This window comes from Mastomys coucha, unplaced genomic scaffold (genome assembly GCF_008632895.1).
Source record: "Mastomys coucha isolate ucsf_1 unplaced genomic scaffold, UCSF_Mcou_1 pScaffold23, whole genome shotgun sequence".
NCBI lineage: Eukaryota > Metazoa > Chordata > Mammalia > Rodentia > Muridae > Mastomys > Mastomys coucha.
Window position 1 is genome coordinate 65,591,220 of NW_022196906.1, and position 13,751 is coordinate 65,604,970.

A 13,751-nucleotide genomic window follows, 5' to 3' on the forward strand; every position below is an offset into this window, starting at 1 on the left:
TGATCCTAGCATATTAAACAATGAACCTTAAGTGTTCACTGAGTCCTTTTATTTTTTTTATTTTTTATTTTCACTGAGTCCTTTTATAGGCTGGTAAAATCGGTGGACTCTTTCCCTATAAAAATAGACACATATGTCCTAGGAAATGACTAATATTTCCAGGTATTTCCTATTCTCCAAGTTCAGGAAGCAGCTGCAGCAGAGCTGAGGCTCAGGCCTCTGGTGGAGTCAGATAATCCCAGGGTTTGTGTGTCAGGCCTCCTGAGGCCTCTTTCCCCAGCAAGGTTCAAGCGGAGTTGGCTGTTGTAACAGGAAATGTAGATTGAAACTGCATTGAAGTTCCATCTCACCCCAGTAAGAATGGCTGTCATGTAGAAAACAAATGACAACAAATATTGGCAGAAATATGGGAGAAAAGGACCCTTATTCACTGCTGATGGCAATGTCAACTGGTGCAGCCACCTTGGAAGTCAGTGTGAAAGATCCTAAAAAAGCAAAGAGAAGTTCAGCATGATTCAGCTGTACCACTTGAGGTTACATGACTGAAGGAGACAGTGCATCACAGAGACACATTTACACATGCATTTGTAGCTGAAGTCTTCATAAAAGCCAAGAGATGGAACAGGTCTAAATGCCCATCAACCCATGAATGGGTAAAGAAAATTTGGTATGGATACAAAATGGATTTTTCACTCAGCAGAAGGAAAATTGAACTTATGGCATGTCTTAGTCAGGGTTTCTATTCCTGCACAAACATCATGACCAAGAAGCAAGTTGGGGAGGAAAGGGTTTATTCAGCTTACACTTCCACATTCTGGAATATTGATCCACATTCTGTTGATCACCAGAGGAAGTCAGGACTAGAACTCAAGCAGGTCAGGAAGCAGGAGCTGATGCAGAGGCCATGGAGTGATGTTCCTTACTGGCTTGCTTCCCCTGGCTTGCTCAGCCTGCTCTCTTATAGAACCCAAGACTTCCAGCCCAGGGATGGCACCCCCCACAAGGGGCCCTACCCCCTTGGTCACTAATTGAGAAAATGCCCCACAGCTAGATCTCATGGAGGCACTTCCCCAACTAAAGCTCCCTTCTCTGTGATAACTCCAGCCTGTGTCAAGTTGACACAAACCCAGCCAGTACATGGCATCTTCTGAAGTCATCAAATTAAGTGAAATAAACTAGACCCAGGAAGCAGATCAGGAGAATTGAGGAAGAGATCAAATAGAGATGGTGATGGAATGTGTGTAACAGGAAAGCAGAGGAGAGGGTAGTCTACAAGAAATGGAACCAACTGGAGGGGAGGGGCAATGATGGAGGACAAGAGGGAAAAGGAATAACTGAGAACAAATAATACTGACGTGTGTGTGTGTGTGTGTGTGTGTGTGTGTGTGTGTGGAGAGAGAGAGAGAGAGAGAGAGAGAGAGAGAGAGAGAGAGAATTCCTTTTGTCCAAATAAAGTCACATTTTGGATATAAGAGAAGAGGACTCAAAAATATTAGTTTAGGGGAGGATACACCTCAGATCACAACACTGCCTCAGTTCCATTTGCTGACCATTCTCCCCCACACCATCACTGACATATTCACAGGTTCTGGAAATAAGAATGTAGCCATCTTTAGGAGAGTGGTGGTGTTATTCAGCTTCCCCACAGTAAGCCATACTGATCTAGAGAGGTCTTCAGGGCTGCTGTACAGTGAGAGATTGCTGAAGGTGATCCTGTGGTTGGGATAGTGAGAAGAGTACAGGGTAAGGCCAGCAGGCTTGCTTTGAGCTCCCCAACATTTTCTTAGATTATTCCTAGTACAGAAGCAGCATAACTTGGCTCTCCCTAGATGGTGAACTACTAGCTGAGTTGGGCTGAGGTATGAGGGGACCAATTAGGTGATAACCCAGTAGAGAGGATGCAGGCTTAATCAAGGTGGCAGCAGGAGAAGCTCTGATGGCAGGGCTGGATTCTTGAGTTAATATGAGTGAATGGTAGGAGTCAAGAATGACTTTGAGAGTTTTGTCACTGTTGTTCTGTATAATGTAAAAGGAGGTTGATGTTTACTGACATGAGAAGACAGTGTCTCTGTCTCTCTCATCTGTCTCTGATGCTTCTCACTAGACACTGAGTTCAAGTGAGCGAGGCTAGATTTCTTTATGCTTTTAAACTCAACACTCAAGTCTTCTATCTATACACCTCATAGTTTTTGTTAGAAAACTAATACCTTTACATGTTCATTGATTGTCAACTAACTCATGGACACGGGTTACAATTAGTCCCATTTATAAACTTGGTCATTACCCATCCCTAATGATCTCCAACTACAGTTTTAAATTAATATACTTCCTTTTTAACACTTCACATAGCTGTCAGGGAAAATTTGCAATATTATGAAGTATTTAAATTATCTAAATTTATACCAAACACCTGAATAATTATAGTAAATTAATTTCCTCTCATTGTGTTACAACTATTTGTAAATTTGAAGTATCAAATTAGAATTATCAGAATAGAAAATGCCAATTTCTTCCTCTTGGTGTAGTATTTTTCTTCCCTACCTTGAATTGTTGAATGGGGAACTGACTCTGTTCCCTGCTTAACTTAAAAGATTGTGAAGACAACCCCAGAAATGGTGCTTTGGCTAGCAAAACAGGCTATGCAAGTTGAAGGTGCTGTTTTCGTTCCAGAAGAAAGTTAATATTTGGTAAGGCCCCACTTGGGCCACTTGAAAGCCTTGGCTTTTCTTCTCCTCCCACAAATGAAATCTTAATCAGAAAAAGAACAGAGTGGAGTTCAAATGACTCACACAGATCTGCATCTTCCCCTTCGAAGATAGACCAGTGACTAGACAACAAAGGGCAAGTCAAGTGTCAGGCTCAGGAATCTGCTGGATGGGTTAGGGGGTCAGAGGGCTTCTTAGGTGTGAAGGCAGACACAGCCTGAGACTTCAGTATTTTCTGAACAACTGAATAAAGAAATAGTCCCCACCATCCTACCATGGCCCATCCCAGTGCTTCCCCCATGGTCCATATGAAGATAGCGTTAGGTAGAAAAAATAATGACGGCTGGAGGAAGTGTGTCCTCATCTAGAGAGAGGTGGAGATAATATATTAATAAGTGTTACTTTTCTTGTTTTTATGACAAAATACTTAGTCAATAAGCAACTGAAGGGAGGAAGGGTTTATTTTGGTTCACAGTTTCAGGGAGCAGGATCCACTATGGAAGACATGGCAATGGGAACAGGAAGCTGCTTGCTGGTCATTTTATCTGGAGTCAGTAAGCAGAGCTTGAACAGGAAGTGGGGTTGGTTGTAAAGCCTTAGAGCCTCCTTCTCCCAGGGTTATCCTTCTTCCAAGAAGTTTCTATCGCCTAAAGGTGTAACAAACTTCTCAAATAGCACCATCATCTGGAAACTAAGGGTTCAAATCCGTGAGTCTGTGGGTGATGGTTCACACTCAAACCGCAAGAGATGGACATTCTGCAAAGCTTCAAGTTTACTCACTTGTTTGATTATAGAAGAATAGAGTTGTCCTCCTAGGGATCTTGAGTAGAGAGATTTTCTCAAACAGCCCAGCCTCTGAGAAAGGAATATCCCTTCCATCCTCCTCCCTCTACCACAGCAATATGGGCAGGGCTGGCTAATCTCCAAAGTTCTTCTAGAAATCAATTTCCATGGGATCAGCCCAACCTCCACCCCACTTACCTGGAAGAGATTACCACCCTCCTAACATTTATGATATGGGTACACATTTAAAGACCCCAGGCTTATGAGGGCTAACAGCAGGCCTATAGTCAAGGCTCAGGCCTGTATTACTTCATTTCTCACAGTTTATTGACTCAAGTAGAGGTGCTGAGGACTCGGGTCTGGTATGGAGGTTAGGAGTCTCACTCAGTGGTAGAGCACTTGCTTAGCATGTGTAAAGTTCCTCTGTCCTAGCACTGTAAGAAACACATCTGGCTACTGGAGTTTGACTTGGTTGTACAGCCAACATTCTGCTAAACAGAAAGGCAGTATGAGGAAGCTGCTAGTGACAGTGCATACCAGGACTAAGAGTTCAGGGTGAAGGGTAGGGGTTAGAGTGACCTTACCTATTGGGTGATCACAGAAGGCAGGTGACAGTGACATGGACCACAGGAGAAAAGTCTTGTTTCTGTCGAGCTTCATGGTCACCTGTGGAGATAGACAAGGAACATGGTGACAATGGTCAGTGAAGCACAATGTGTGCGAGGTCTCTGAGAAGTATCTCACCTGATTTAAGGGATGACAGAGAATAACAAGGGAGTAAAGGCAATGAGTGTCAGGGCCAGGACAGACAGACCTGTCTGCCCATGTTAGTTAACTTTGTTGGTCTTCCTATGGAGTTCCTATCTCCTTTGGAACCCAAAATCTTTCCCCCAACTCTTTCATAAGAATCCCCAAGCAACATCCAGTGTTTGGCTGTGGGTGTCTGCATCTGTCTGAGTCAGCTACTGAATGGAGCTTCTCAGAGGACACCCATGAATTTTGCAGGCAAATAGGTGGAACTTGACAATATCATCCTGAGTGAGGTAACTCAGACCCAAAAGGACATGCATGGTATGCACTCACTTATGAGAGATACTTATGAGTGGATATTAGCCATAAAATACAGGATATCCATGCTACAATCCACAGATCCAAAGAAGCTAAACAAGAAGGAAGGCCCAAGGGGGGATGCCTGAATCTCATTTAAAAGTGAGGAATAAAATAGTCTCAGGAAGGAACTGAATAGGAGAGAGGATGGGAATGGGGTTTAGGATCAGGGATGGAGAGAGACAGGGTAGATGGCCAGATGGCCATGAGAATGAATGGAATCTGCAGCTGATCAGGATGAGGGGGTTAGGGGGGCAGCTGTCCTCTTTACCAGTCTTGAAAGACAGTGTCCAGGCTGGGGAGGTGGCTTAGTCAGGCACATGTCCAAAAACTCAAGTTTGATTCCTAGCACTCATGTGAAACATCCTTTACAGCATTGAGAAGGCAGAGAGTATCTCTTATTCACTAACCAGCCAGTCTAGATTGTCCCTCTGGCCTCCAAGTACATGTGCATATATATGTACCGCTTTGAGCACTCTCAGGAAAACACACAAACACACACACACAGATACACATACATGCAGACACACACACACACATACATAGGCACACACAGACAGAAACACAGACACACACAGAGACAGATACACACACAGACACACACACAGACACACAATGACACAGACAGACAGACAGACAGACAGACACACCCAGACACACACACATACTCACCATTGAGATGATGATACAGTTTTCCCATCCATCCATACCTCTCCCCACCTATACACAGCCTTTTTCTCCTTCAAAATTTACACAAATGCTACATTTGTTAGAACTGACAAATCAATGTGGACACACCCTTATCACTCAAGGTCCACAATCCACACCAGGGCTCGATCTCAGTGTTGCATATTGTTTGTTTCAGTGATAACATATGGTCTCCACTACAGGACCATGGTCTCCATTACAGGACCACACAGAGTCATTCATTGTCTCTCTTCTGTGCTCTGTCTACCCACCCCTCCTCAACACCTCCACTTGGCAAACATGGATCCTTTTCAGTAATTGACTTTCCTCCATTTGGGAATTTATGAATGTGTTTCAATGAAACTTGTTCCTGGTGGCTGCTCTCTGTTCTCTATTTTTCCCCTATCAAGAGATGGTATGCATTTAAAGGGGACCAACCAGAACCAATGGCACCACTCCTCTGAGGCCTGAGACAAGGAAATCTGAGCCCATTGGTTTGTTAACCACTGGAGGTGAATCCTGGTGGAACCTTTTGTAATTTCTGATACTAAAAATGAATGGTGGTGTGTAGTAAGAGTGAACACATGCTGCAAGATGATTACGATTCCCTGGGGCCAGATAAGTAAATGTTCTTCCAACTTAAGCTGCAGGAGATAGTCAATTTCACAAAGAGATGCTTTCTCCATTTATGTGAGCTGCCTGTGTAAAAGGGGAAACTCCAGTCTCGGAGTGAGACCATTTGTTTATGCCTGAGGTCAGCCCCAGGTACCAGATGCCACCATATATACTGATACTGGCACGTGGCCAAGCTGGAGACCATAGAGAGTAGCTAGAGCTGTGGTTTCATGCCTGTGAGAACATCATGTCCTCTTAGTTTCAGAGGGAGAAAAGCCCCCATTGAAGTATTTACTTTCTAGAGTGTCGAAAGGAAAGTGCAGAAGGGTACTTATAAAAAAAATTAACTTTGTATTGATTCTTTGTGAATCAATAAATCATGCACCCTATTCCCATTCATCTCCCTGTCCCCTTCGTACCTGCCCCCTGCCCTTGCAACTTTCCCGCTTAAGGAAAAAAAATCCTGTGGAAGCTATGGTGTGTCACAGTGTGTTCCATAGTAGACCCTTCTGCCTACCCTTCATTACTTGTGAATGTTCCTTGCAGTGAGTCAATGGTTTGGTTCCAGGCCTTTGGCTTCTACTATACTATCAATACTGGATCCTCACTGTGACTCCTCATGGGTATCTTGTTGTTGACTAATATCATGGAGATCCTGCAGCTTTGGATCTGTAGGAAAGGTCCTGTAGCTTTGGATCTATAGGACAGGTCCCTTCATTCACTCCAGCAGTTTTTAGATAGAGTAGATATTAGAGAGGGCCAACTCAAAGCCCTGGATTCAGGCCTGGGTGATGGCTGAGCTGATCAGCCTGCCAGCTCTCCACAACCCCCCAAACACACCACCCTGAGCCCTGCAGCACTGCTGGAGCTGTCTTACCCAGTGCTACATTCATCAAGGGGCAAAGCCAGCTCTCCCTCTTTCCTGCTCTTAGGGTAGACTCACCAGTACCCATGCCAAAAAGGCCTGCCACCGACTGGGTTCATTGCGTGGAACCTCTTGTTCCTGGGGATGAGAGTTCTGGTCAGGTGGGCAAAAAATTTGGTGAGTGACAAGGAAGTGCTGAGTCTGAATGTATTTCTTAAAAATGGCATCAGGCTTTTACAGTCATTACAAAAGAGAAATGAAAAATCTGGCAGCTCAGCAGCTGAGGTATAACTGAGGCCGCCTGAAACACACTGGGCCTAAAGCAGCAGCCATCTCCTCTGGACTGGTGCAGCACCTCCGGCTCCAAACACGCTAGGGCCCACATGGGCCCAGCCTGGAGTCCTAGGGGGCTGCTGGTGCGCGAGCCAGGAGGGTAGAGGCTCAAATCTCAAATCTAGAATGCTGACTGCTGCACACTGTCTCTTACACACACACTCTGGCTCAAAGTCCCTCCCATCCTTAGTAAAATGCCCACTATGCTAATCTTCTGGGCTAGTAGAGACACAAGTCTCTTTCTTGCTAATTCCTAGGAGTGGCTCAGCTGCGTGACTGAGAATGAGGATTCTACTTGACCTTGCCCTGGGATAAGTCTCCCATTCTGTAAACTTCAATGCCCTAACCACAATGCCAAAGGCAATTAGTCTGAATGGGTAACATTCTTTATGAAATTCCAAGCCAGGGTTTGGCTAAGATGTTGGAACATTGGTAAAGGTCAGAGAGCAATGTCCAATTTTGTCTAGCTATTAATAAATCATATCTTGGAGGGCACCTAGCATGCGAGTTCACAAGGACATATCTGGGCTACCTCTGAGTTAGGGGATGCCACGAATGACTGAATACCCAGGAGGCACAAACTCTCTTTGAAGTCATAATGCCTCTTGATCAGGCTTTCAACCTTGATATTACAGTCTTTACTGGAGTAGATGAGTGGGCGTGGCAAGGCCAGCTCTACTGTGCTGCCCAGGCAAGGTACAGAGCCTGGTCTCCCAAGTACTGCAGCTGGTGAAACACAGGGCCAGCTCTCCCACTCTCCTGACCTCTGGGTCAGCTCTCCCACCTGCCATAGGTGGCAAGGGGCAAGCATGGAGCATCTCTCTCTTGCCTGCATCACCACATAGCAGACAAGTGACATGGGAGAGACAGCTTTTCTGTTTTGTTTTGTTTTGTTTTATTATTTTTTTATTAGATATTTTCTTTATTTACATTTCAAATGTTATCCCCTTTTCCCATTTCCCTCCCACCTGGAAACACCATATTACATCTTCCCTCCCCCTGCTTCTGTGAGGGTGTTCCTCTACCCACCCACCCACCCACTCCCTGCCATCGATTCCCCTACACTGGGGAATCTATTGAGCTTTCATAGGACCAAGGACCTCTCCTCCCATTGATGCATGACAAGGTCATCCTCTGCTACATATGTAGCTAGAGTCATGTGTACTCCTTTGTTGATGGCTTAGTCCCTGGGAGCTCTGGGGGACCCAGATTAGTTGGATGATATTGTTGTTTTTCCTGTGGGGTTGCAAACCCCTTCAACTCCTTCAGTCCCTTCTCTAACTCCTCTATTAGGGACCCAGAGCTCAGTCTAATGGTTGGCTGTAAACATCTGCCTTTGTATTTGTAAGGCTGTGGCAGGGCCCTTCAGGAGACAGCCATATCAGGCTCCTTTCAGCATGCACTTCTTGTCATTCACAATAGTGTCTGAGTTTGGTAATTGTATATGGAACGATCCCCAGGTGAGACGATCCCTGGTTGGTCTTTCCTTCAGTCTCTGCTCAGCACTTTATCTCCATATTTGCTCCTGTGAGTATTTGGTTCTCCTTCTAAGAAGGACCGATGCACCCACACTTTAGTCTTCCTTCTTATAGAGCTTCATGTGGTCTATGAATTATATCCTGGTTATTTTGAGCTTCTGGGCTAATATCCACTTATCAGTGAGTACATACCATGTGTGTTTTTTTGCAATTGGGTTACCTCACTCAGGATGATATTTTCTAGTTCTATCCCTTTGCTTAAGAATTTCATGAATCCATCGTTTTTAATAGCTGAATAGTACTTCATTGTATAAATATACCACATTTTCTGTATCCATTCCTCTGTTGAAGGACATCTAGGTTCTTTCCAGCTTTTGGCTATTATAAATAAGGCTGCTATGAACATAGTGGTGCTTGTGTCCTTATTACATGTTAGAGCATCTTCTGGGTATATGCCCAGGAGTGGTATAGTTAGATCCTCAGGTAGTACTATGTCCAGTTTCCTGAAGAACCACCAAACTGATTTCCAGAGTGGTTGCATCATCTTGCATTCCCATCAGCAATGGAGGAGTGTTCCTCTTTCTCCACATCCTCGCCAGCATCCGTTGTCACATGAGTTCTTGATCTTAACCATTCTCACTGGTATGAGGTGGAATCTCAGGATTGTTTTGATATGCATTTCCCTGATGACTAAGGATGTTGAACATTTCTTTAGATGCTTCTTGGCCATTTGATATTCCCCAGTTGAGAATTCTTTGTTTAGCTCTGTACCCCATTTTTAATAGGGTTATTTGGTTCTCTGGAGTCTAACTTCTTGAGTTCTTTGTATGTATTGGATATTAGCCCTCTATTGGATATAGGATTTCTAAAGATCTTTTCCCAATCTGTTGGCTGCCTTTTTGTCCTATTGACAGTGTCCTTTGCCTTCTAGAAGTTTTGCTATTTTATGAGGTCCCATTTGTCAATTCTTGATCTTAAAGCATAAGCCATTTGTGTTCTGTTCAGGAATTTTCCCCCTGTGCTTATGTGTTTGAGGCTCTTCCCCACTTTCTTTTCTATTAGTTTCAGTATATCTGGTTTTATGTGGAGGTCCTTGACCCACTTTGACTTGAGCCTTGTACAAGGAGATAGGAATGGATCGATTTTACATTCTTCTACATGCTAACCACCAGTTGAGCCAGCACCATTTGTTGAAAATGCTGCCTTTTTTTCCACTGGATGGTTTTAGCTCCTTTGTCAAAGATCAAGTGGCCATAGGTGTGTGGGTTCATTTCTGGGTCTTCAGTTCTATTCCATTGATCCACCTTCCTTTCTCTGGGCCAATACCATGCAGTTTTATCACTATTGCTCTGTAATACAGCTTGAGGTCAGGGACAGTGACTTCCCCAAGAAGTTCTTTTATTGTTGAGAATAGTTTTCGCTATCCTAGGTTATTTGTTATTACAAATGAATTTACACATTGCTCTTTCTAACTCTATGAAGAATTAATTTGGAATTTTGGGGATTGCATTGAATCTGTAGATTGCTTTCAGCAAGGTGGCCATTTTTACTATATTAATTCTGCTTATCCATGAGCATGGGAGACTGTCCATCTTCTGAGACCTTTGATTTCTTTCTTCAGAGACTTGAAGTTCTTGTCATACAGATCTTTCACTTGCTTGGTTAGAGTCACACCAAGGTATGTAATATTACTTGTGACTGTTGTGAAGGGTTTTGTTTCCCTAATTTCTTTCTCAGCCTGTTTTTCCTTTGAGTAGAGGAAGAGCACAGATTTGTTTGAGTTAATTTATATCCAGCCACTTTGCTAAAGTTGTTTATCAGGTTTAGGAGTTCTCTGGTGGAATTTTTGGGGTCACTTAAGTATACTATCATATCATATGTAAATAGTGATATTTTGACTTCTTCCTTTCCGATTTGTATCCCTTTGACCTCCTTTTATTGTCTAATTGCCCTAGTTAGAACTTTAAGTACTGTGTTTAATAGATAGGGAGAGAGTGCACAGCCTTGCCTAGTCCCTGATTTTAGTGGGATTGCTTCAATTTCTCTCCATTCAGTTTGATGTTGGCTATTGGTTTGTTGTATATTGCTTTTACTACCTTTAGGTATGAGCCTTGAATTCCTGATCTTTCCAAGACTTTTAAGATGAAGGGATGCTGAATTTTTTCAAATGCTTTTTCAATATCTAATGAAATGATTATGGGTTTTTTTTTCTTTGAGTTTGTTTATGTAGTGGATTACATTGATTGATTTCTGTACATTGAACCATCCCTGCATCCTTGGGATGCAGCCTACTTGATGGTGGTGAATTATTGTTTTGATGTGTTCTTGGATCTGTTTGCAAGAATTTTATTGAGTATTTTTGCATCAATGTTCATAAAGGAGATTGGTCTGAAGTTCTCTTTCTTTGTTTGGTCTTTGTGTGGTTTAGGTATAAGTGTAATTGTAGCTTCATAGAATGAATTGGGTAGTGTTCCTTCTGTTTCTATTTTGTAGAATAGTTTGAAGAGTGTTGGTATTAGGTCTTCTTTAAAGGTCTGATAGAATTCTCCACTAAACCCATCTAGTCCTGGGCTTTTTTTGGTTGGGAAACTATTAATGACTGCTTCTATTTCTTTAGGGGTTATGGGACTGTTTAGATGTTTTATCTGATCCTGTTTTAACTTTGGCACCTGGTATGTGTCTAGAAAAGACACATTTCATCCAGATTCTCCAATTTAGTTTAGTATAAACTTTTGTAGTAGGATCTGATTATTTTTTAAATTTCCATGGTTTCTGGTGAATATCTCCCTTTTCATTTCTGATTTTATTAATTTGGATACTGTCTCTGTACCCTCTGGTTAGTCTGGTTTATCTATCTTGTTGATTTGCTCAAAGAACCAGCTCCTGATTTTGTTGATTCTTTGTACAGTTCTTTTAGTCTCTATTTGGTTGATTTCAGCCCTAAGTTTGATTAGTTCCTGCCATCTACTACTCTTGGGTGTATTTGCTTCTTTTTGTTCTAGAGCTTTCAGGTGTGCTGTCAAGCTGCTAGTGTAAGCTCTCTCTACTTTCCTTTTGGAGGCACTTAGAGCTATGAGTTTTCCTCTTACCACTGCTTTCATTCTGTCCCATAAGTTTTGGTATGATGTGTCTTCATTTTCATTAAATTCTAAAAAGTCTTTAATTTCTTTGTTTCTTCCTTGATCAAGTTATTGAGTAGAGCGTTGTTCAGTTTCCATGTGTATGTGTGTTTTCTGTTGTTTTTGTTGGAATTTAAGATGAGCCTTAGTCTGTGGTGATCTGATAGGGTGCATGGGATTATTTCAATCTTCTTGTATCTGTTGAGGCCTGTTTTATGGCCAATTATATGTTCAGTTTCGGAGAAGGTACCATGATGTGCTGAGCATAAAGTATGTTCTTTTGCTTTAGGATGAACTGTTCTATAAATATCTGTTAGATTCATTTGGTTCATAACTTCTGTTAGTTTCACTGTGTCTATGTTTAGTTTCTGTTTCCATGATCTGTCCATTGCTGAGAGTGGGGTGTTAAAGTCTCCCACTATTATTGTATAGGGTGCGATGTGCGCTTTGAGCTTTATCAAAGTTTCTTTTATGAATGTGGGTGCCCTTGCATTTGGAGCATAGATGTTTAGAATTGAGAGTTCATCTTGGTAGATTTTTCCTTTGACCAGTATGAAGTATCCTTCCTTATCTCTTTTGATAACTTTTGGTTGAAAGTTGATTTATTTGATATTAGAATGGCTACTCCAGCTTGTTTCTTGGGAACATTTGCTTGGAAAATTGTATTCCAATCTTTTACTCTGAGGTAGTGTCTGTCTTTGTCACTGAGGTGCATTTCCTGTATGCAGCAAAATGTTGGGTCCTGTTTACATATCCAGTCTGTTAGTCTATGTCTTTTTATTGGGGGATTGAGTCCATTGATGTTAAGAGATATTAAGGAAAAGTGATTGTTACTCCCTGTTATTTTTGTTGTTAGAGGTGGAATTATGTTTCTGTGCTTATCTTTTTTGGGGGGGGTTGTTGAAAGAGTACTTTCTTGCTTTTTTTAGGGTGTAGTTTCCTTTCTTGTGTTGGTGTTTTCCATTTATTATCCTTTGTAGTGCTGGATTTGTGGAAAGATACTGTGTAAATTTGGTTTTGTTGTGGAATATCTTGTTTTCTCCATCTATGGTAATTGAGAGTTTTGCTGGGTATAGTACTCTTGGCTGGCATGTATGTTCTCTTAGGGTCTGTATGACAACTGCCCAGGATCTTCTAGCTCTCATAGTCTCTGTTGAGAAATCTGATGTAATTCTGATAGGTATGCCTTTATATGTTACTTGACCTTTTTCCCTTACTGCTTTTAATATTTTTATTCTATTTAATGCATTTGGTGTTTTGATTAGTATGTGACAGGAGGAATTTCTTTTCTTGTCTAGTCTATTTGGAGTTCTGTAGGCTTCTTGTATGTTCATGGGCATCTCTTTCTTTAGTTTAAGGAAGTTTTCTTCTATAATTTGTTGAAGATATTTACTGGTCCTTTAAGTTGGGAGTCTTCACTCTCTTCTATACCTGTTACCCTTAGGTTTGATCTTCTCATTGTGTCCTGGATTTCCTGGATGTTTTGGGTTAGGAGCTTTTTGCATTTTACATTTTCTTTGACTGTTGTGTCAATATTTTCTAAGGTATCTTCTGCCCCTGAGATTCTCTCGTCTATCTCTTGTATTTTTTTTTATTTATTTTATTTATCTTATGTGTATGAGTACACTGTAGCTGTACAGATGGCTGTGAGCTATCATGTGTGTGGCCACTGGGAATTGAACTCAGGACCTCTGCTGGCCCAGCTTACATGGGTGTAATTCACTGTAGCTGTCTTCAGACGCACAAGAGGGCCTCAGATATCATTATGGGTGGTTGTGAGCCACCATGTGGTTGCTGGGATCTGAACTCAGGACCTTCAGAAGAGCAGTCAGTGCTCTTACCAGCTGAGCCATCTCACCAGCCATTTTGTTGGTGATGCTTGCATCTATGGCTCCTGATCTCTTTCCTAGGTTTTCTAACTCCAAGGTTGTCTCCCTTTGTGATTTCTTTATTATTTCTATTTCCATTTTCAGATCTTGGATGGTTTTGTTCATTTCCTTGTCCTGTTTGATTTTGTTTTCCTGTAATTCTTAGTTTTTTTTTTTTGTTTTTTGTTTTT

General features: G+C 42.1%; 1 pseudogene; it reads right to left on the reverse strand.

The window, feature by feature from the left end:
* Nucleotides 1-423: 423 nt before the first annotated feature.
* The window catches only part of LOC116073643, a 22,301-nt pseudogene continuing 8,973 nt past the window's right edge, over nucleotides 424-13,751 (reverse strand).